Here is a 24,946-nt window from a genome sequence, read left to right as displayed (position 1 = left end):
CCATAATAGTGTAATTTTTTTTTTCTTGTGCAATTGAAGTTGAGTTACCTATAAACATAAATTACAATCATAATCATGTATTACCAACAATTATAAACATAATTTGATATAAAAAATTGAATTACAATCATAATTATGTACTTTGTATATTGGGCCATAGCCAATATTGGCCTTCAACCATGTTCACCCAAAGCCTACTCTGATGAGGATTAACCACTCTCCCTCCAGTACTAAATGCGGACTCTGATGGAACAGTTGATATAGGGATCGAAAAGATGTCCCTCGCAATCATCTGAAAGATAGGATACTTGGACCCATTTGTCTTCCACCAAACCAATACATCAAAATCATTTGTCCTAGGCAACACAGTATCATCCAAATATCGAACAATCTCCAATCTTTCTTGCAAGTTACCCTCTTCTAGTGTTATGTAATCATCAAATCCAGCAAGATTATCCTCAAATAATGGTTTAGGAGGGCACATGGTGGAACTAGAAAGATGACCGGTTTGGATGTTTTTCACCCTTTGATTTGTATTCCTCATACAAATCAGAACAATATTTCTTAATCATTTCCATTTGCTCTTGAGCTCTATCATTATAAATTTTAGGAAAAGCATATCTCACCAAACTCATCTTGTACCTCGGATCCAAGACAATTGCCAACCCCATAATGGCATGAACATCATTCCAATATTTATTGAACTTTGCAATCAAGTTATCGGGTATTGCACCTATCACCTCATTCTCATCTACAAACCACTTCTCCAACTCAATTCTTATATTGCATATTGTTGGAAACCAACAATTGATAGTTGGATAATGGCTTTCAAAAAAAAAGTTCAGTTGCATCACGAAACAAAATCAATCAATCACAAACTTTTTGTGCCAATTCCCACTCATCATCACGAGGTATAGAAGCATATAAAGGCTCACGGTCCAAACAGAAGAACACATTCTTATACATCAAAGCAGTGTCAAGCATGTCACAAGCGGAGTTACACCTAGTCTTACAATCAAGACTTGAATGCTTACCATAAGATGAGCCTAATTGTTCAACCGTTTCTTCAAATTTTTGCTCTCTTTTTGGAGATACTGTCCAAAACCTCAGACTAGCATGAATCTTCTCAATCTCTTTTTCAATTACTTTTAATCCATCTTGAACGATCAGATTTAAAATATGTACACAATAATACATATGCAACAATGACCCACCCAACATCAAATGGTTACGTTTGAGCTTTCTTTTGAGAATATCAATGATACCATCATTACATTTCCAATTATCAACAGTGATTGTAGATACTTTCCTATCAATGTTCCATTCAAATAGGAAATCCTCCAAGATTTTTGAAAGCCCATCAGCAGTGTGAGGATATGGCAAATAAACAAACCTACAATTAATTATTTAATTATTAATATTAGTAATGAAAATAATGAAAATTAAAGCACACAGACAACCATCTATATTTATAATGTAAACTACTCATATGAAAAAAGAGAAGAATTACCTCACAATCCAATTTTGCAATGTCCAAGAGTAGTCTACACAGTGTGCCGTGATAGCCATGTAGGACTTGTTCTGATTGTTGGCTGACCACATGTCACAAGCGATGGCTATTCATCCCGATTTTATTAAGCAACCCTTTTAGCTTCTCCTTATCAGTTCTATATCTCCCCACTATGTCCCTCTTCAAACCGTTTCTTGTTACAACCTTAAACAAAGGTTGTAAAGCTCCACAAAACTTTCTAAAGCCATAATGGTCCACCATTGCAAGTGGATATTCATGTAGCATAACCATCTCAGTAAGTATTTTTCTTCCCTCTTCTTGATTAAAATGATAAGTGGTCAATGTCACATCTGAAGTTGGTGTCGTTTTCTCTCCCGCAAGCATAGCTTGATGAATATCACGAGTCTTTCTCTTGACGCATGATTTATAGTGATCATGCAAATGTCTTGTCCCATTCTTAGGACCACCCACAAGTTGCTTGTTGCAATATATGCACTCTGCCTTCATAACATCATCAATCTTCTTTTGACGATAGTGATGCCAAACTTCAGATTTTTAACGTCCCCAGGGACCAACCTTCTTCTTTGGATTTTTCAACATGTGGAGTATCTTTGGATGGGATCACCCCTTGCTGAGAGTCGATATTTATTGGATTCGATGTGAGGGAATCAACATCAATATCTACCGACTCTACTTGATTGCTAGCATGTGGAGTTGATGAGTCAATAGGCGATCGATGAGAGCTCACATCATCCCTTTCTTTTCTTTTACGAGAGCTTAATTGAGTGTTTTCTTCACTTGACATCTTTGATCTATAAAAAACACAAGATGCAAGAACCAAAACAGTAAACAAATAGGGATAAAATGCCAAAGATAATACAAAAGCCTAGATAAATTATCATTCATTCGGCTATTCCATTTGTAATGAATTAGGCTCAATTTTATCAACCCACTCATTCGGCTATTCCATTTGTAACAACAATAATTCTTTCTCAAGTACATCACAATGGAGATATCTTCTCTTATAACTTGTGTGATAACCCAGCCAGCCAAACGAAAAAAAAAAATAAAATAAACAAACAGAAAACAGAGGAGAAGAACTCCCGAAGGGAGTTTTCTTCCTCCGTTCACCGGCTCCTAATCGGAGTCGGAAACAAGTTCCCTCCGCCCTATTTAAGGAGGAGATCCCTCCTCTCTCCTTTCCACCGAAAATCTTAAGCTCAAACGGCGGCAATCGTCGGAAAAATCCCGCAGAAGATCGTCCCTGTGTCGTCCAATTTCTCGCCGGAAAAGCTTCGCCGGCGATGGAGGTAAGCCTCCTCCCCTTCCTCTCTTCTCCCTCTTCCTTTCCGTGCCGATGTGCACGCTCGCCGGCGACCGAAGTCGCCGGATTTTGTTGCGGAAGAACCTCTATATTTTGCTCGTTTTTCTTTGATTTCTGACGTCGGTGGTCGCCGCCGACCATCGATTTTAGCCCTCTTCTCATCGTTGGGTCGCTCCCCTCCTGCCGACGGCCACCTCACGCCGATTGTGCCGCCAGTCAGAACACCAATGAGGGGACCTCACGGTCCCCTGTTTCAGCCCAAACAAGCCCACGGGAAGAAGAAAAGAAAAAGAAGAAGAAGAAGAAGGAAAAGAAAAAGAAAAAGAAAAGAAGAAGAAGGAAAAGAAAAGAAAAAAGAAAAGAAAAAGGAAAAGGAAAAAAAAAGAAAGAAGAAAATAAAATGATAATAATATAATAATAATAAATAAGATTTTCTCCTCTCTCTTTCGTAAAGAAAAAGAAAAAAAAAGAGAGAGAAAAGAAAAGAAAAGAAAAAAATTATTAAATTAATTAATAAATAATGATATAAATAATATAATATGAGAAAGAGAGTTTCTCTCTCTTCCTTCTCTCTCTTCAGCCTGAACTAGTATTTTCTCTCTCTAAAATTGAACTTTCTCTCTCTAGAATTCTCTCTCTAGATTATTTCTCTCTTCTAAGATTTTTAAAATTTTGAGAAGAATGATGATGAATTTAAATGATTCTCGTAATGAATTTTTGATCTGTGATCGTCGGACAGTACACCGACATCCATTTTGATCATATTAGGTATTTTTAAGATTTTAATTTCTATAATTTTATTGAATTATCCACATGATAATCTTAGCATGATTTGATCTGATCGATCAGGATTTGTTGAATCATATTGTTTGAAGAATTCAAGATGAGTTTTCTCTCTCTAAAATTTTCTCTCTCTAGAATTTTTTCTCTCTAAAATATTCTCTCTCTTGATTGATTCTCTCTCTAAAAAGGTTAGTGAATGAAGAAATTTTTTTTAATAATTCTGATCTGATTATAATGAAGAACCCTGATCCATGATTGTCAGACAGCGTACTAGCACCCACCTTGATCAGAACATGAATCTTTAGATTTGATTATCCATGATTTCGATCTAGCCATGACTTGATTTGATCATGTTAATTTTACCAATTGAGATATTGGACCAATCGTAATGTTGGATTTTGTCACCTGATCAATTCGAATTGTACCTCATGAATTCTCTCTCCTCTGATTTTCTCTCACCACTTGATTTTATGAAATCGATGAAGAAACCTCGGTCCTATCACTTCTTATCCGATTTGATCTGATAGTCAAACTTTGGATCATTTAGGTCCTAATTAGATTTTGATTAGATGAAATTAGATGATCGGATCCAATCTAAACCATTGAAATATGGTATTCGTATTCTTTCTAATTATTGAAATTGATTCTGTATAGGATTGTGGATGTTTGATCATAGGATATCGCGATAAGATCTCCGAACAGAATTTTTGGAAGAAAATTTATAGAATTATGTGGATTTATTGGAATGCATTCGAGGTAAGTAATGTTTCACTTTTTCTAGATTTATCGGCAAATTATAATGTATTTTTCTGACATGATTTGTGAAACGATGCATGAATTGGATGAATGATATTTTGTTATGAAAATATCTTATTTGAAATGTTATGATGAAGCATGATTGAACATATTAATTTCATGATGCATTATATTGATTGATTTCGATACTACATGATTATATGTTTTATTATCGAAATTAGAATATGAAATATGATTTATGAAGAATTATGATATAAGAAACACTATGAATTGACAACCTGACTATGTAAAGGACCCCGCCAATGGGGGCATATACGTTGGCAATTGATTGTCTTGAGGGTTTATGTCGCCAGCGAGACCAGCGACATGTCGCCAGAGAGACCAGCGACAAACCGTCAGAGAGACCAGCGGTTCCGAAGAACTTTGCTGCCAGATGATTCGCAGCTCACCGCAAGTAGATACGCAGTATTATGACCCTGCCATAGGAAAAATGTGGTCATAGCTCATGGTTGACGAAAAGAATTTAAGAATGAAAGAAATTGAAATTTAGAAAGAAACTTGAATTTTCGAAAAAGAAATGAATTTGGCATGAATTATGTTGCATAATTGAAATTGATTTCGAATTGATGAACCTATATACTTATTTTCTATAAATGATGATTTACTTAAATGCCTGATGAAATCTGTTGAAAAGTGATCATTGCTTACTGGGCTGTCTAGCTCATTACCTTCTATTTTACTATTTTTACAGATGTTGAGGAATTAAGATGATACAAGATATGAATGGAAGAGTGATCAGAAGCAGAATCCTTATACTTTTATTTTAGGTTGAAAGTCTTATTGAATTTGGTGTAAGACCTATGAATCATTGTTGAATTTATTAAGATATTAAAGAAGAAATTTAGATCGTTATATTTTGGATTTAAATTATTGACTAATTATTCCGCTGTTGTTTTAGGATAGTATGATAAGATGCCTTGCATGCTTAAGGGAAGAGTTTTCTATGAGTATGCGGCGGTTGCCATGACCCTCGATTCAAAATCTCGGGTCGGGGGCGTGATAATTATAGTGGTATCAGAGCATAAGTGGATGAATTATGAAATGTAGAATCAGATATAGAATGGGTATAAGTGGATAGACACTAGGGACATTATAGTGTAGATCTTTGATGATTATAGTGGAAAAAATATTTAAAAATTTTGGTTAAACATTGAGATTATGTATAAAAGGATCGCAAGAGATTATGATATATGGAGTTTGAAATATGATGAATAATCTGTAGATCATGATATGATTAGTTAGATCTTGATCGAAAGTAATCACAAAAGGATTGACATAAAATTTTATTGTGCATTATAGTTATTAATTCGATCATTGGTTATTCAAGTGAATCGTAAGTTCAAATTCGATGTGAGAACAATACTATGATATTACTTCTAATTGAGAAGTTGACTATTATTGGCAAGATAAAGATTTGACGATAAAATATTGTTCCAGGATGGACTAAGAAAAAATCTTTTATGATGCTTGATTGGAATATTTTTCGAAATTGAACTTGGTATGTGGATCATATATATAAAGTGGCATATTAGGATAAAGACATATTTGGAGATATTGCAAAGAAGCCTATTTTTTATTGATGAAATTGATTTTGAGGTTGTAGGATATTCATCGTATTGGAAGTTTTAATCATCATCTTTAGATCTAGATAATAGATCTTATTATGTCCCTTGGAGACTACATGATGTGTATGAAATTTCAATTTAAAGATTTTGTATTTAAGTTGATCAAGAGATTTTCTGATATTATTGTTGAGGTTGTTAATAAAAAATTGATATCTTCAGATTAAGATAAAAGATCTGATTTATATTTATTTCAGATTAAGGGATCCATATGAATTTACAATTTAGAATTTTTGGATTTAGAAATTGATATGAAGTTCTTTTACTTTTATTAACGAGGTCCCTAATTGAATCTACTATTAAATGGAGATTTGATTTTTTTGAAGCTTGTATGATTGTTATGAAAGGATATTTGATAGATATTGAAGATCCTGATGATAGAAATTTTAAAAAAAAATAATGATTTAAAGTTCTTATATATTAAAATTATGTCCAAATTTGGTGGAGCATCGAAGGATTTTTTTTTCTTCATTAATTTGACTTATAAAGATTTTTGATTTAAAAATTATCGAATTGAATTGATATAAGAATTGAGATTTGATTCATATTGATTATAGTAAATCTATATGATGGTTTAAATATGATATTGGACTCAAGGGTTAATCAAGATTACTGTACACCAGTAAAGGTATGAATGAGAATCGAAAGTTAATCTTTGATTTCAATTGAAATTTGAAATTTTAGGATAAAAAAATAATTTGATCAATTTTTTTTTTGATAAAGCTAAGAAATTTTGATTGTTAGATCAGAGTGCGCAGCGGAAGCATCGTAATCTGGATTACTTTGAGTAAGTCAGGAATATTGACCCTTTGAGTTAAAGAATTATGATAGATGATATAGTTTGATACAAGAAATTTATTGATATTAGAAAGAATAATATTTTAAAATTTTGAATTATTTTAGATATCCTAATGTGATTTTTTAAAAGTAGTGCTTCCACCTACTATGCTATAAAAATTTTTAGCATCCTGATTTTAGGATGAGTGGATCCTTGATTTTTGATTTTTAGATTTAGAATATTTAGAGATAAGTTTTCTCTATCCTAAAATTGAATTTTACAATTCTCTATTTATTAGGAAGAATTTGAGATTGTTTATCGAATGATGATTTCGATCTTAGATTATTATACTCAAATATTTATTTTCAAGATATAATAAAATTTGAAGTTTGGACTCTTTTGATCATTATTATTTTTCTGACTAAATGAAAAAGATTGAGATTATCTATTGATATTGATGATTGTTCTACAAAAGATGGATTGGAGTTATTTATAATTTAATTTGATAATGAATCGATTAATTAAGAGTTGTTAATGTTTAGATAAAGAAAATTGATATACTTACTTAGAATAGAGACATTGATTTTGATTATAAGAAAAAAATATAGTTTTGATTTAGATCAATTTTTGAGTTATTGATTTTTATTATGGAATGACTTAATGATAAAAAAATTGCTTCAAGAATTAGAATATTTAAGAGTTTGAGGGTTTGAGTAAGAAAATTTCGATGACTAGAAATAGTGATATTGATTCAATCAACAATGGTGATATTGATCTTTATGAAATAACTTAATGATGAAGTTGTATCGAGAATTAAAATATCAAAAGTTCGAGAATGAGATTGAAATGATAAATCTTCAATCTTTGAAAGTATGAATAAGAGAAAATATTTTTGAATTTTGATTGATTGAGATGTCATCATATGATTCACATAAGTATGTTTTCCTATCTTATGACGGGTTGAAATTAAGAGTGGATAATATTTAAATAAATAAATAAATGAATGATGATGAATGAAGTTCTTATGTAAGAATAGAGACATTGACCTTCTTCTATTTATAAGAGATAGATTTGATTTTAATTTGAGTCATGAGATATTGAACATTAATTTTTACAGGAAATGAGATCATAATTTTAAAATCTTGAAATATTGAAAATCTTTGAGATGTTGATCTTTGTTGGGTACAAAATACCCACGGCCGAAGTTCTCAGCGGGATTAGCCCTTGCGAGCTCAGCCCGGACTCCTACGGGAGCCGAGCTCCGCCAATAACTTCAACCGCAAGTAGACTCTGCTCGGACTCCTATGGGAGCCGGGCTCCGTCCTCAACATTAGCTGCCGGTAAGCTTTGTCCGGACTCCTACGGGAGCCGGACTTCGCCTTTAACTTTAATTGCAGGAAGACTCCGTCCGGACTCCTACGGGAGCCGAACTTCATCCTCGACTCCAACGGCTGCAGACAAACTTCGTCCAGACTCCTACGGGAGCCGGACTCCGCCAACAACTTCAACCGCAAGTAGACTCCGCCCGGACTCCTATGGGAGCCGGGCTCCGTCCTCAACATCAGCTGCCGGTAAGCCTTGTTCGGACTCCTACGGGAGCCGGACTTCGCCTTTAACTTTAATTGCAGGAAGACTCCGCCCGGACTCCTACGGGAGCCGGGCTTCGTCCTCGACTCCAACGGCTGCAGACAGACTTCGTCCGGACTCCTACGGGAGCCGGACTATGCCAACAACTTCAATCGCAAGTAGACTCCGCCCGGACTCCTACGGGAGCCGGGCTCCGTCCTCAACATCAGCTGCCGGTAAGCCTTGTCCGGACTCCTACGGGAGCCGGACTTCGCCTTTAACTTTAACTGCAAGTAGACTTCGTCCGGACTCCTACGGAAGCCAGACTCCGTCTTCTATTCTGACTGTGGGAAGACCTCGCCCAAACTCCTACGGATACCGGATCTCACTACCGACTCCAACCGAACTTCGACCGACAAGTCTGGACCCCCTGGCAGGCCACAGTAATGGACAACACTGCTCCACTCCTTGCGGCAGACCCTACGCAGCTCCATTACTCCCTGACAGGCCGTATTAACGGCCACGATTCTGCTCCACTCCCTGCGGCGGATCCTGTGCGATCCCACCACTCCATGACGAGTCACGACAGCGAACGCCGCTCCACTCCCCGTAACTGACTCCACGTGGCACACCCCGGTGATAGCCACGGGTCCACTCCACTACTCTTCGCAGCAAACTCCGTCTGACCCTGGGCAGCCCACTGCCAGACGGTTACAGATGTCGCTATCAGGCTACTGCCCTCTCCGCCTATAAAAAGGGACCCCAGATACGTTATTCTATAAGCTTTGATCTTTCATCTAAAAACTCTGCTAAATTCTTCGTTCGAGCACTCCATTCTTGTTGAGGCAGAGAACTGACTTGAGCGTCGGAGGGTCTTGCCGGAGCAACCCCACCTCCGGTTTAGACTTCCTTTGCAGATCCCGGCGGCGACCGCGACTTCCTTGACTCCAGCTTCTCCGGTGCGAGCAGATTTTTGCACCAATAGGATTGGCGCTAGAGGAAGGGCGTGTGTCTTCGCAGTACCCTTGTTCTTAAAGGAGCGCTCAACGGATCCACTTCCGATCATCTTATCCGGCACCCACTCCTCCTTTCCTCATCTGATGCCTTCTCGCGAGGCCTTCGCACAACTACCTCCGGCTATGGTCGCCGACAAGGAGTGGTCGGACGATCGGCCTCTATCGGATTCCGTCAACACCATTTCAGAGGGATCCCAGCGGGAGGCAACCAACATACCAGCTGTATCCCCCAAGCGGCAAAAAGTTGAAGAACCCATAACCTTTACCGAAGAAGACACCCAGGGAGTCCAATTCCCTCATAACGACGCGGTCGTAGTTTCCTTGAATATAGCAAATTACGACGTCCGTCGCATTCTTGTCGACAACAGAAGTTCGGCCGACATCTTGTTCTACGATGCCTTTTCAAGAATGTCCGCTCTTGACAGTCATCTGAGGCCGATTTGCTCTCCCCTGGTAGGGTTTACCGGTGACGCCGTTTCGACGGAAGGAATGATAGCTTTGACTGTGGCCGCGGGTCAATATCCAAAGTAATCCAGGGCTCTGGTGAATTTTTTGGTGGTGAAGGCGCCATCCGCCTACAATGCAATCCTTGGCCGACCCGGCCTCAATGCCCTCCGAGCTGTCATTTTGACCTACCATTTGAAGTTGAAGTTCCCCACCAACCAGGGGATCGGAGAGGTCCGGGGAGACCAGGCCCTGGCCAGACACTGCTACAACATCGCCTTGCAAAGAAGCGATCAGGCTGACCCCTGTCCCATCGATGGACTCAATGCTCGCGATGACCTCACCGAAGAAAGGGGTGGCCCAATCGAAGATCTGGTACCAATCCCTTTGAATGATGGGAACGCGGAGCATGTGGCGTTGATTGGCTCCAACCTGGGGGAGGAGGTGCGGATGCGTCTTATTGATTTCCTCCGAAGGAATGCGGACGTTTTTGCTTGGGTTCCAGCAGACATGCCGGGGATTGACACGGAAGTCATGGAGCATCATCTGGCAGTCGATCCGAAGCATCGACCGACAAAAGAAAAAATCTGGAGTCATGCCCCGGAGAGGCAGAAGGCGATAGCCGAGGAAGTGGATAAGCTTCTCAAGGCCGGATTCATTAAGGAAGTCAATTATCTTGATTGGATTTTCAATGTTGTTCTGGTCAAAAAAGCAAACGGCAAGTGGAGGATGTGCATAGACTTCAAAAAGCTGAATAAGGCTTGTCCAAAGGACAGCTACCCCCTCCCCAGAATCGACCAACTGGTGGACGCGACCTCAGGCCATGAGCTCCTCACCTTTATGGACGTATTCTCCGACTATAATCAAATTAGAATGGCGTCTGAAGATGAAGAAAAGACAGCTTTCATCACTAATCACGGCCTTTACTGTTACAGGGTCATGCCTTTCGGCTTCAAGAATGTGAGCGCAACCTACCAACGGTTGGTGAACAAAATCTTCAAAGAGCAGATCGGCCGAAACATGGAGGTCTACGTGGACGATATGCTCGTAAAAAGCAAGTCTTCCAGAAATCATGTCGCCGACCTTGAGGAGACCTTTGACGCCCTCCGAAAGTATAGAATGAAGCTGAACCCAACTAAATGCGCTTTCGGAGTAACCTCAGGAAAGTTCCTGGGCTTCATGGTATCAGGGCGCGGGATTGAGGCCAATCCAGAGAAAATTCGTGCCATCCAGGAGATGACCGCCCCAAAGTCGATCAAAGAGGTTCAGCGCCTCACAGGGAGGATAGCGGCTCTTAATCGCTTCGGCGCAAGGTCGGCCAAACGGTGCTTGCCCTTCTTTCAAACCCTCAAGCAGCCGAAGAACTTCTGTTGGACCTCTGAGTGCCAACAGGCGTTCGAGGAGTTAAGAAGCTACCTTAGCTCACCCCCGCTGTTGGCAAAGCCTGAACCTGGGGAGGAACTATTTTTGTACCTAGCGGTCTCTCCCATGGCCCTCGCGGCTGTCCTTGTCAAAGAAGAAGTGAAAGTACAGCGACCAGTCTACTACATTAGCCGCGCGCTGAGGGACGCCGAGACCAGGTACACCAAATTAGAAAAACTGACCTACGCCTTGTTGATTGCAGCTCGGAGGCTCCGACCCTACTTTTAAGGACACGCAGTAACGCTACTCACCGATCAACCGATCAAGGCGGTTTTGCACCGGGCTGACACCTCCGGAAGAATGGCAAAATGGGCGATCGAGCTCACAGAATTCGACATCAACTACAGACCTAGACCAGCAGTAAAAGCCCAAATACTGGCAGATTTCATAGTAGAGTGCACCATCCCAGAGGAGGTCGAACCTGAGCAAAGCAAAGTTGACGACCTGAAGTCTCAACCGAACTCCCCCAACGAAGAGGCCAATCCCTCCGATCGCTTTTGGACCCTCTATGTGGACGGATCTTCCAACATGTCGGGCGTAGGTGCAGGCCTGATCTTGGTTAGTCCGGAGGGAGTCATAGCGGAGTACGCTCTGCGTTTCGAGTTCCCCGCAACAAACAATGGAGCGGAATATGAAGCTCTGATCGTAGGACTAAAGATTGCCAGAGAGCTGGGAATAAGTCAGCTCCGGGTGCACAGTGACTCTCAACTGGTGGTGGGGCAAGTCAGTGGGAGTTATGAAGCGTGGGAGGACAGTATGGTCAGATACCTTGAGAAGGTAAAGGAGCTCACCCCCGCCTTCAGCAGCTTCAACATTAGACAGATTCCCAGGCTGGAGAATACCAGGGCCGATCTTCTCTCCAAGCTGGCAACATCGGCTCCGGCCGAATTGCCCAGAGGCATCCTCTTCGAAGTTCTAAAACACCCGAGTACAGAAGAATCGCGGCCCGTAATGGAGATCGACCACGAGCCCAGCTGGGTCGACCCGCTGATAACCTATCTTAAGAATGGAGTTCTCCCCCAGGATGCGAAGGAGGCTCGGAAGCTCCGAAATCAAGCCTCCCGGTACATTCTTTATGAGGGCAAATTGTACAAAAGATCATACTCCTTGCCCCTCTTGAAATGTCTCCGGTCCTCGGAAGCTGACTACGCCTTGTGGGAAGTACACGAGGGGATTTGCGGAAACCATTTGGGGGCTAGATCTTTGTCCCACAAGCTGCTCCGCCAGGGATATTACTGGCCAACAATGCATCGTGATTCGATTGAATATGTCAAAAAGTGTGATCGATGCCAGAGGTACGCCAACATCCAGAGACAGCCCATCACCGAACTCACACCCTTAAGTGCCCCATGGCCTTTTGCACAATGGGGGATGGATATCCTTGGCCCTTTTCCCATGGCATCTGGGCAAAGGAAGTTCCTCCTTGTAGCGATCGACTACTTCACCAAATGGGTTGAAACCGAACCACTAGCAAAAATCACGGAAGCAAAAGTTCAAGATTTTGTCTGGAAATCGATCGTGTGTAGGTTCGGTCTGCCTAGAACCCTAATCACTGATAATGGACGACAATTTGCAGGAGCAAAATTCACCGAATTCTGTGAAGATCTAAACATCTCCCACAATTTCACATCAGTAGCCCATCCCCAAGCGAACGACGAAGCTGAGGTGACCAACAGAACTCTTTTGCAGGGGATTAAGACAAGGCTCGAAAAAGCAAAGGAAACTTGGGCGGACGAACTTTATCATATGTTGTGGGCGTATCGAACTACTCAGAGGCTACCCACGGGGGAGACCCCTTTCGCTTTAGCCTTCGGTACGGAAGCCGTCATCCCCATCGAGCTTAAACTCCCGTCAGCACGAGTCGTGACGTTCGACGAACATCAAAGTTTGCAAGGTCTTAGAGCCAACCTCGACCTACTGGAAGAAAGACGGGAGATAGCTCAGGTTCGGATGGCAGCCTACAGACAGAAGGTTGCTCGACATTACAATGCCCGGATTAAGAACAAAGCCTTTAGAGCGGGAGATCTAGTGTTTCGACGAGCCGCTGTCTCACAACCTCAGGACCGAGGAAAACTCGCCCCAAACTGGGAGGGACCGTATGAAGTCAAAGAAGTAGTCCGGCCCGAAACTTATTGTCTTAAGAAACTCGGAGGAGCCGACCTCCCACGACCGTGGAGCTCGAAAAACTTGCGGATGTACTACCAGTAATTTCATTTCAATTGAAAATCACATACCTATATGTCCTTGGACAATGCGAACAAACTGTATCAAAAACGAAAGAGAAACCTCATCCCGACAAGGTCGAAGGCCCGGTTCCATTTAGACCGGAGGGGGGAGAGGCCCTACAGCGCCCTAATGTGCCCCCACAGCCATGTCAGGAACAGGAGGAGAACCTCGTCCTGACATGAGCAAAGTTGAAGGTCCGGTTCCATTTAGACCGGATGGGGGGAGAGGCCCTACAACGTCCATATGCACCCCCACAGCCCTGTTAGGGACAAGAGGAGAACCTCGCCCTAACTTGAGCAAAGTCGAAGGTCCGGTTCCATTTAGACCGGATGGGGAGAGAGGCCCTACAGCACCCTAATGTGCCCCCACAGCCATGTCAGGAACAGGAGGAGAACCTCGTCCTGACATGAGCAAAGTCAAAGGCCCGGTTCTTTTAGACCGAATGGGGGGAGAGGCCCTACAACGCCCATATGCGCCCCCACAGCTCTGTTAGGGACAGGAGGAGAACCTCGTCCTAACTTGAGCAAAGTCGAAGGCCCGGTTCTTTTAGACCGGATGGGGGGAGAGGCCCTACAGCGCCCTAATGTGCCCCCACAGCCGTGTTAGGAACAGAAGGAGAACCTCGTCCTGACATGAGCAAAGTCAAAGGCCCGGTTCTTTTAGACCGGATGGGGGGGAAGGCCTTACAGCGCCCTAACGCGCCCCCACAGCCGGGTCGGGAACGGAAAGAGAACCTCGCCTGGTTCGAGCAAAGTGGAAGGCCCGGACTCCTACGGGAGCCGGGCTTCGTCCACGACACCAAGGAAGACTCCACCCGGACTCCTACGGGAGCCGGGCTTCATCCACGACACCAAGAAAGACTCCACCCAGACTCTTATAGGAGCCGGGCTTCGTCCACGACACCAAGGAAGACTCCACCCAGACTCCTACGGGAGTCGGGTTTCGTCCTCGACGTCAAGAAAGACGCCACCCGGACTCCTACGGGAGCCGGGCTCCGCCCATGACCCCAATCACAGGAGGGTTCTGTCAGGACTCCCACGGGAGCCGAACTTTGCCTTGACTTCAGCGAAGAAAATTTCCGAGCGAAAAGGAAAAAGGAAGGCAACGGACCAGGACAGCTACGGTTAGAAAACGGACAGCGGTCGAGGTACAAAAAACTCTATCACCGCAAGGACTGGGGCTCCCATCGGGAGTCCCAGCTTTTGGAGAAATTTTCAACACAAAATAGGACAATTTACTTAGGGTGACAGAAGCTCGGATCCCCGAATTCAAGCCCTGGGAGGGACCCCAGGCCCGAATGGCCCCAAGCGAGCCTGCAGCCATTGACGAAAAAATGACAATCGGGTATCTTCGAACGGCGTAAAAGTCGAAAAGGAGCTCGGCAAATGACAATCCTACATGAATAAAAGAGGTCGTCGATGACCTTAGGACGACATGAAAAAGAAAAGAAGAAAAGGAGGAAGAGAGAAGAAAGAAGAATAAAGAAGTTCGATAGACGACTATTCGATGCAAGATGCAGACGAGGTAACAAAATCTCCTTTTCATTTTTCAACCAACAAGGTGTACGTTACAAGACCCGGTGGGCCAGAAAAAAAATAATAAATACATCATCGACGACATCGAGAACACGGTTTGGAAAGGATGCACCGGAAGCCGCTTCAAGCTGCAAACTTCTCTTCCCATTTCGTGTCCAGTGCGTGTGGCGGGCCTATCGGCTTTCGCCCCGCCTTGCTTCGCCCCACCTCCGAAGTCCCAACCTCAGGGGGAAAAGGATGGGATAGATTCTCGGAGGCGGTAAGGGCAACGGCAGCGGCGACGAAGACCTGTTTCAAGAAGAACCAGAGTCACCCTGGGGGCAACGGTGGCGCCAGAGATATGCATCATCACCGAATACTCCGTGGTGGCCACCGTCTAGAATGCTCCGGCAAGGTCGGCATGCACTACTTCCACCGCCCCCGCAACAAGTTTTACTGCCCCACCATCGACGTCGACCGCTTCTGGTCCCTCGGCCCCGACGGCATCAAGGATCCCGCCACAGCTTGTGACGACAGCTCTGCCCTCTTGACCGGTATCAGCCCACCTTGCTACTCCAAAATTCTCGGGCAGAATACCTTTACCGGCGGCCCCCGTAATTAAACCCCTGTTGTTGAAGGAATTCTTCCTTGAGCCCCCTTTGAGACGACGAGGATCCTCAGCGGCCACTTGATGATCGGAGAGCTCACCGGCCGCTGTTCTCCTCCTCGCCTTCCTCCAAGCCCTAGACATCCCTTCGAGGATGGCCTCCGGGGTGGAGGACATGACGTGGGAACCCCTTAGAGAAGAATCGAAGAGCTGAAGACGGCAAGGACCGGTGCGGAGGAAGTGGCTGAGTAGCTAGGCTCTCAGACGGAAGAAAGGTGCCGTCCTCTCGGCAGGATGAAGCCCCGAAGGAAGAGCAGGGGGTTTAAATAGCCAACGGATCTTAGCGCAGTTATGGCGGCGGGCGTCCTTAGGCCAACTGGTGCGTGCCACGTGTCCCGCGTGTCCCACTCGCCGCTATAGAGGATTGACTATTCGCAAATTTTCATAACGCGACGCTTGGGATCACGTTTCGATGGGAGTTCCGAAAAGACTCTTCAGGTCACCCTAACCAGAAAAAGGGCTCTGGCGTGCGCACATTAAATGCCAACATATCCGAGGACGGTTATGCGCAGGATTCGAGGGGATAACTTCGGCCATCTCTCTGTACTTTCTTCATTCGAAATTCAAATTCGGAAGTAGGGAGACTAGTGTTGGGTACAAAATACCCACGGTCGAAGTTCTCAGCGGGATTAGCCCTTGCGAGCTCAGCCCAGACTCCTACGGGAGCTGAGCTCCGCCAACAACTTCAACCGCAAGTAGACTCCGCCCGGACTCCTACGGGAGCCGGGCTCCGTCCTCAACATCAGCTGCCGGTAAGCTTTGTCCGGACTCCTACGGGAGCCGAACTTCGTCTTTTACTTTAATTACAGGAAGACTCCACCCGGACTCCTACGGGAGCCGGGCTTCATCCTCGACTCCAACGGCTGCAGACAAACTTCGTCCGGACTCCTACGGGAGCCAGACTCCGCCAACAACTTCAACCGCAAGTAGACTTCGCCCGGACTCCTACGGGAGTCGGGCTCCGTCCTCAACATCAGCTGCCGGTAAGCCTTGTCCGGACTCCTACGGGAGTCGGACTTCGCCTTTAACTTTAATTGCAGGAAGACTCCACCCGGACTCCTATGGGAGCCGAACTTCATCCTCGACTCCAACGGCTGCAGACAGACTTCATCCGGACTCCTACGGGAGTCGGACTCCGCCAACAACTTCAACCGCAAGTAGACTCCGCCCGGACTCCTACGGGAGCCGGGCTCCATCCTCAACATCAGCTGCCAGTAAGCCTTGTCCGGACTCCTACGGGAGCCGGACTTCGCTTTTAACTTTAACTGCAAGTACACTTCGTTCGGACTCCTACGGAAGCCAGACTCCGTCTTCTATTCCGACTGCGGGAAGACCTCGCCCAAACTCCTACGGATACCGGACCTCGCTACCGACTCCAACCGAACTTCGACCGACAAGTCTGGACCCCCTGGCAGGCCACAGTAACGGACAACACTGCTCCACTCCCTGCGACGGACCCTACGCAGCTCCATTACTACCTGACAGGCCGTATTAACGGCCACGATTCTGCTCCACTCCCTGCGGCGGATCCTGTGCGATCCCACCACTCCATGACGAGTCACGACAGCGAACGCCGCTCCACTCCCCGTAACTGACTCCATGTGGCACACCCCGGTGATAGCCACGGATCCACTCCACTACTCTTCGCAGCAAATTCCGCCTGACCCTGGGCAGCCCACTGCCAGACGGTTACAGATGTCGCTATCAGGCTACTGCCCCCTCCGCCTATAAAAGGGGACCCCAGATACGTTATTCTATAAGCTTTCATCTTTCATCTAAAAACTCTGCTAAATTCTTCGTTCGAGCACTCCATTCTTGTTGAGGTAGAGAACTGACTTGAGCATCGGAGAGTCTTGCCGGAGCAACCCCACCTCCGGTTTAGACTTCCTTTGCAGGTCCCGACGGCGACCGCGACTTCCTCGACTCCAGCTTCTCCGGCGCGAGCGGATTTTTGCACCAACAATCTTGATAAATAAGAAAATGGATGGTTCCATTTCAGATCAATATTTGATGTATTTACTTTTTTCTTATGGAATGATTTAAGAATAAATTTATATCAAGAATTAGAATATTAAAATATTTGAGGATGAGATTTAAGTAAGAAAAAATATGAAGACTCAAGAAAGAAAAATTTCGAAGACGAAATTTCTTTTAGAGGGAAAGAATGTGATAACCCAGCCAGCCCAAACGAAAAAAAAAAAACAAACAGAAAACAGAGGAGAAGAACTCCCGAAGGGAGTCTTCTTCCTCCGTTCACCGGCTCCTAATCGGAGTCGGAAATAAGTTCCCTCCGGCCCTATTTAAGGAGGAGATCCCTCCTCTCTCCTTTCCACCGAAAATCCTAAGCTCAAACGGCGGCAATCGTCGGAAAAATCCCGCGGAAGACCGTCCCTGTGCCGTCCAATTTCTCGTCGAAAAAGCTTCGCCAGCGACGGAGGTAAGCCTCCTCCCCTTCCTCTCTTCTCCCTCTTCCTTTCCGTGCCGCACGCTCGCCGGCGACCGGAGTCGCCGGATTTTGTTGCGGAAAAACCTCTATATTTTGCTCGTTTTTCTTTGATTTCTGACGTCGGTGGTCGCCGCCGACTATCGATTTTGGCCCTTTTCTCATCGTTGGGTCGCTCTCCTCTTGCCGACGGCCGCCTCACGCCGACCGCGCCGTCGGTCGAAACACCAATGAGGGGACCTCACGGTCCCCTGTTTCAGCCCAAAACAAGCCCACGGGAAGAAGAAAAGAAAAAGAAGAAGAAGAAGAAGGAAAAGAAAAAGAAAAAGAAAAGAAGAAGAAGGAAAAGAAAAGAAAAAAGAAAAGAAAAAGGAAAAGGAAAAAAAAAGAAAGAAGAAAAATAAAATGATAATAATATAATAATAATAAATAAGATTTTCTCCTCTCTCTTCCGTGAAGAAAAAGAAAAAAAAAGAGAGAGAAAAGAAAAGAAAAAAAAATCATTAAATTAATTAATAAATAATGATATAAATAATAAAATATGAGAAAGAGAGTTTCTCTCTCTTTCCTCTCTCTCTTCAGCCTGAACTAGTATTTTCTCTCTCTAGAATTGGACTTTCTCTCTCTACTTTCTCTCTCTAGAATCCTCTCTCTAGATTATTTCTCTCTCCTAAAATTTTTAGAATTTTGAGAAGAATGATGATGAATTTAAATGATTCTCGTAATGAATTTTTGATCTGTGATCGTCGGACAGTACACCGACATCCATTTTGATCAGATTAGGTATTTTTAAGATTTTAATTTCTATAATTTTATTGAATTATCCACATGATAATCTTAGCATGATTTGATCTGATCGATCAGGATTTGTTGAATCATATTGTTTGAAGAATTCAAGATGAGTTTTCTCTCTCTAAAATTTTCTCTCTCTAGAATTTTCTCTCTCTAAAATATTCTCTCTCTTGATTGATTCTCTCTCTAAAAAGGTTAGTGAATGAAGAAATTTTTTTTAATAATTCTGATCTAATTCTAATGAAGAACCCTGAACCATGATTGTCAAACAGCGTACTGGCACCCACCTTGATCAGAACATGAATCTTTAGATTTGATTATCCATGATTTCGATCTAGCCATAACTTGATTTGATCATGTTGATTTCACCAATTGAGATATTGGACCAATCGTAATGTTGGATTTTGTCACCTAATCAATTCGAATTGTACCTCATGAATTCTCTCTCCTCTATTTTCTCTCTCCACTTGATTTATGAAATCGATGAAGAAACCTCGGTCCTATCACTTCTTATCTGATTTGATCTGATGGTCAAACTTTGGATCATTTAGGTCCTAATTAGATTTTGATTAGATGAAATTAGATGATCGGATCCAATCTAAACCATTGAAATATGGTATTCATATTCTTTCTAATTATTGAAATTGATTATGTATAGGATTGTGGATGTTTGATCATGGGATATCGCGATAAGATCTACGAACAAAATTTTTGGAAGAAAATTTATAGAATTATGTGGATTTATTGGAATGCGTTCGAGATAAGTAATGTTTCACTTTTTCTAGATTTATCGGCAAATTATAATGTATTTTTCTGACATGATTTGTGAAACGATGCATGAATTGGATGAATGATATTTTGTTATGAAAATATCTTATTTGAAATGTTATGATGAAGCATGATTGAACATATTGATTTCATGATGCATTATATTGATTGATTTCGATACTATATGATTATATGTTTTATTATCGAAATTAGAATATGAAATATGATTTATGAAGAATTGTAATATAAGAAACACTATGAATTGACAATCTGACTATGTAAAGGACCCCGCCAATGGGGGTATATACGTTGGCAATTGATTGTTCTGAGGGTTTATGTCACCAGCGAGACTAGCGACATGTCGCCAGAGAGACCAGCGACAAACCACTAGAGAGACCAGCGGTTCCAAAGGACTTTGCTGCCAGATGATTCGCAGCTCACCGCAAGCAGATACGTGGTATTATGACCCTGCCATAGGGAAAATATGGTCATAGCTCATGGTTGACGAAAAGAATTTAAGAATGAAAGAAATTAAAATTTAGAAAGAAACTTGAATTTTTGAAAAAGAAATGAATTTGGCATGAATTATGTTGCATAATTGAAATTGATTTCGAATTGATGAACTCTATATACTTATTTTCTATAAATGATGATTTACTTAAATGCCTGATGAAATCTGTTGAAAAGTGATAATTGTTTACTGGGCTGTCTAGCTCATTACCTTCTATTTTACTATTTTTACAGATGTTGAGGAATTAAGATGATACAAGATATGAATGGAAGAGTGATCAGAAGCAGAATCCTTATACTTTTATTTTAGGTTGAAAGTCTTATTGAATTTGGTGTAAGACCTATGAATCATTGTTGAATTTATTAAGATATTAAAGAAAAAATTTAGATCGTTATATTTTAGATTTAAATTATTGACTAATTATTCCGCTGTTGTTTTAGGATAGTATGATAAGATGCCTTGCATGCTTAAGGGAAGAGTTTTCTATGAGTATGCGGCGGTTGCCATGACCCTCGATTCAAAATTTTGGGTCGGGGGTGTGACAATTATAGTAGTATCAGAGCATAAGTGGATGAATTATGAAATGTAGAATCAGATATAGAATGGATATAAGTGGATAGACACTAGGGACATTATAGTGTAGATCTTTGATGATTGTAGTGGGAGAAATATTTAAAAATTTTGGTTAAACATTGAGATTATGTATAAAAGGATCGCAAGAGATTATGACATATGGAGTTTGAAATATGATGAATAATCTGTAGATCATGATATGATTAGTTAGGTCTTGATCGAAAATAATCACAAAAAGATTGATATAAAATTTTATTGTGCATTATAGTTATTAATTCGATCATTGGTTATTCAAGTGAATCGTAAGTTCAAATTCGATGTGAGAACAATACTATGATATTACTTCTAATTGAGAAATTGACTATTATTGGCAAGATAAAGATTTGATGATAAAATATTGTTCCAGGATAGACTAAGAAAAAATCTTTTATGATGCTTGATTGGAATATTTATCGAAATTAAACTTGGTATGTGGATCATATATATATAAAGTGGTATATTAGGATAAAGGCATATTTGGAGATATTGCAAAGAAGCCTATTTTTTATTGATGAAATTGATTTTGAGGTTGTAGGATATTCATCGTATTGGAAGTTTTAATCATCATCTTTAGATCTAGATAATAGATCTTATTATGTCCCTTGGAGACTACATGATGTATATGAAATTTCAATTTAAAGATTTTGTATTTAAGTTGATCAAAAGATTTTCTGATATTATTGTTGAGGTTGTTAATGAAAAATTGATATCTTCAGATTAAGATAAAAGATCTGATTTATATTTATTTCAGATTAAGGGATCCATATGAATTTACAATTTAAAATTTTTGGATTTAGAAATTGATATGAAGTTCTTTTACTTTTATTAACGAGGTCCCTAATTGAATCTACTATTAAATGGAGATTTGATTTTTTTGAAGCTTGTATGATTGTTATGAAAGGATATTTGATAGATATTGAAGATTCTGACGATAGAAATTTTAGAAAAAAAAATAATGATTTAAAGTTCTTATATATTAAAATTATGTCCAAATTTGGTGGAGCATCAAAGGATTTTTTTTTCTTCATTAATTTGACTTATAAAGATTTTTGATTTAAAAATTATCGAATTGAATTGATATGAGAATTGAGATTTGATTCGTATTGATTATAGTAAATCTATATGATGGTTTAAATATGATATTGGACTCAAGGGTTAATCAAGATTACTGTACACCAGTAAAGGTATGAATGAGAATCGAAAGTTAATCTTTGATTTCAATTGAAATTTGAAATTTTAGGATAAAGAAATAATTTGATCAAATTTTTTTTTTGATAAAGCTAAAAAATTTTGATTGTTAGATCAGAGTACGCAGCGGAAGCATCGTAATCTGGATTACTTTGAGTAAGTCAGGAATATTGACCCTTTGAGTTAAAGAATTATGATAGATGATATAGTTTGATACAAGAAATTTATTGATATTAGAAAGAATAATATTTTAAAATTTTGAATTATTTTAGATATCCTAATGTGATTTTTTAAAAGTAGTGCTTCCACCTACTATGCTATAAAAATTTTTAGCATCTTGATTTTAGGATGAGTGGATCCTTGATTTTTAATTTTTAGATTTAGAATATTTAGAGATAAGTTTTCTCTATCCTAAAATTGAATTTTATAATTCTCTATTTATTAGGAAGAATTTGAGATTGTTTATCGAATGATGATTTCGATCTTAGATTATTATACTCAAATATTTATTTTCAGGATATAATAAAATTTGAAGTTTGGACTCTTTTGATCATTATTATTTCTCTGACTAAATGAAAAAAATTGAGATTATCTATTGATATTGATGATTGTTCTACAAAAGATGGATTGGAGTTATTTATAATTTAATTTGATAATGAATCGATTAATTAAGAGTTGTTAATGTTTAGATAAAGAAAATTGATATACTTACTTAGAATAGAGACATTGATTTTGATTATAAGAAAAAAATATAGTTTTGATTTAGATCAATTTTTGAGTTATTGATTTTTATTATGAAATGACTTAATGATAAAAAAATTACTTCAAAAATTAGAATATTTAAGAGTTTGAGGGTTTGAGTAAGAAAATTTCGATGATTAGAAATAGTGATATTGATTTAATCAACAATGGTGATATTGATCTTTATGAAATAACTTAATGATGAAGTTGTATCGAGAATTAAAATATCAAAAGTTCGAGAATGAGTCACTAAACAAAAAGCAAAAAACAAAAACAAAAAAAGAGGAGGAGAAATTCACATGTAAATCAAACCAATACATGTGCTGCAGTGATGATAGAAAAAAGAAAAAAGGAAAGGGAGTAAATCCTGAATGTGGATCAATCATGAAAAGGGCATTCAAATTGAACAAATGAGAAAAGCCACAAAATACTTTAGGAGCTCAACATTATCAGGGGAATTTAAACAAAAAGTACATGTGCATTTACATGTCTATGTGAATAAAAACATATTTAAATCATTAAATCACCATGAGTACAAGCAAAACAGCTGAGCACTCAAAGGGAAAAAAACATGCTTACACCAAGGAGTAAAAAAATATGCCGATGCTGATACAGTACAGGCCACCAAGATCTGCATGGAGGTTCACTGCAGTGTGAACAGAGAAAATTGCATAAGATTAGAAACGTCCATAAGGGTATTGCAAGCAAAAATTGAATCCTGTATTTAGAATATTGAAGCAAATAAATATAATATCACACCCCAAAATGCACATCTCTTTCACAAAGATCAAATATTTTTCACAAAGATTAATTGTATTATCAAGACTGAATACTCATCAGAATCCAACAGAGGAAAAAAGAGCAAAAAAAAACTTAAATAATGCAACACAAATCAAAGGGAAGAAGAAGAAGAAGACTTGCCTGTGATTGGGAATACTCAAAAATGCGGCGTGTGTGAGATTTGGTCTCCCTAAGCGAGGAACGTGTAAGATTTGGAGTGTGGAGAGAAAATAAAGACAATTTTTTTAGGATTAGATCAGCCCATTTTTAGTATTTACATCTTATTTTTATATATAATAAAATAAAAAATCAGATGGGCTAGGGATGGGTCGGGAAAAGCATCATCCCATCTCTGGTCCAAGCCCGGTCGGAGATTATTTTCCCCCATTCCCAACCCAACCCCATTAAAAATGGGGAATCCCCGACCCAATTGGGCCGGGACCGGGCCTGGCCCTCACTTGGCAGACCTTTTTGCCATCCCTAGATAAGACGTGTGTTAAGAAGAAAATATAGAGGAAAAAGGATAAAATAATCTATAGTCTATTGTAGATCAGGTCTAACTAATACTTCATCTTTCTTATCAAGGGTGGAAGTGGATGGTCAGCCCAAGGCCTTTTTGGCCGAACCAGCTTTGGATCGAGTTAGGAGCAACATCTGAGATAAGTGAGATCAAATTTGAACTTATAAATAGGCTCATATATATTTCGAACTAAGTTCAGAATACATATAGATTTATTTGAGGCTGGCTCAAGCCCAAGATCGAACTAGATCGAAAAAATAAAGCCCAATTATATCATCCATCCACTTTTTTGATACAAAATCCATTCCCCATTGGATATCATACCATAGGTTCATCATTCTCTCTTTCCATGGTGCTGCTACCCCCAACCATCATGGTGAACTCCAGACCTAGGAGGAACCTAGCAATGAGTTGTATGTGAGGATGGAGACGATATGGATAGCAGTGGACACATGGTGCTACGGCACAAAGATAGGGTTGTATATGGTGATCTATATCTTGCCGGTGGAGGATGGCAGTCAAAGCTTAGGTGATATGATCATAGATGGTGAAGGGGAAGTGCAAGCGGATGTGGTGTAGAGGGAAAGATTGAGGATTGGGTGGTGGGGTTGCGGATGATAAATAGGATTGTGTGGGCAAAGGCGGTGCAAAGGGCAACGATCAATGCTAAGGTGGCAGTGACGGTGTTCTACTTTATTGTCTTCTATATTTTTACCATTGACCACTACAAAGATAAGACTTTTGATTTCTACAACCACTACATGCAGTTGCGACCATTTGATTGCAATTGTGTGGTCAGTAAATATTTTTTATTTTTTTAAAAAATATAAATGGAGTTACCATGGGTGTCCATGGGCCTTCAAGTCATCTTGGAGCCATGATTTTTTAAAGTTTTGAAGCCTG

The 24,946-nt window shown here is 40.8% G+C and overlaps 1 long non-coding RNA gene across 1 annotated transcript; it reads right to left on the bottom strand.

Moving 5' to 3' along the window:
- Positions 1–155: 155 nt before the first annotated feature.
- LOC140858855 (uncharacterized) lies at positions 156–23,499 on the bottom strand. Its single transcript, XR_012142267.1, has 3 exons — positions 23,323–23,499; positions 1,511–2,322; positions 156–1,393 (listed from the first exon to the last, which is right to left on the bottom strand). It is a non-coding gene; the product is annotated as an uncharacterized lncRNA (long non-coding RNA).
- Positions 23,500–24,946: the final 1,447 nt, after the last annotated feature.

The sequence above is a fragment of the Elaeis guineensis genome, chromosome 6, assembly GCF_000442705.2.
Source record: "Elaeis guineensis isolate ETL-2024a chromosome 6, EG11, whole genome shotgun sequence".
Taxonomy (NCBI): domain Eukaryota; kingdom Viridiplantae; phylum Streptophyta; class Magnoliopsida; order Arecales; family Arecaceae; genus Elaeis; species Elaeis guineensis.
Note: the sequence above shows the minus strand (reverse complement) of the source record. Positions and strands in the feature narration are given on the sequence as shown.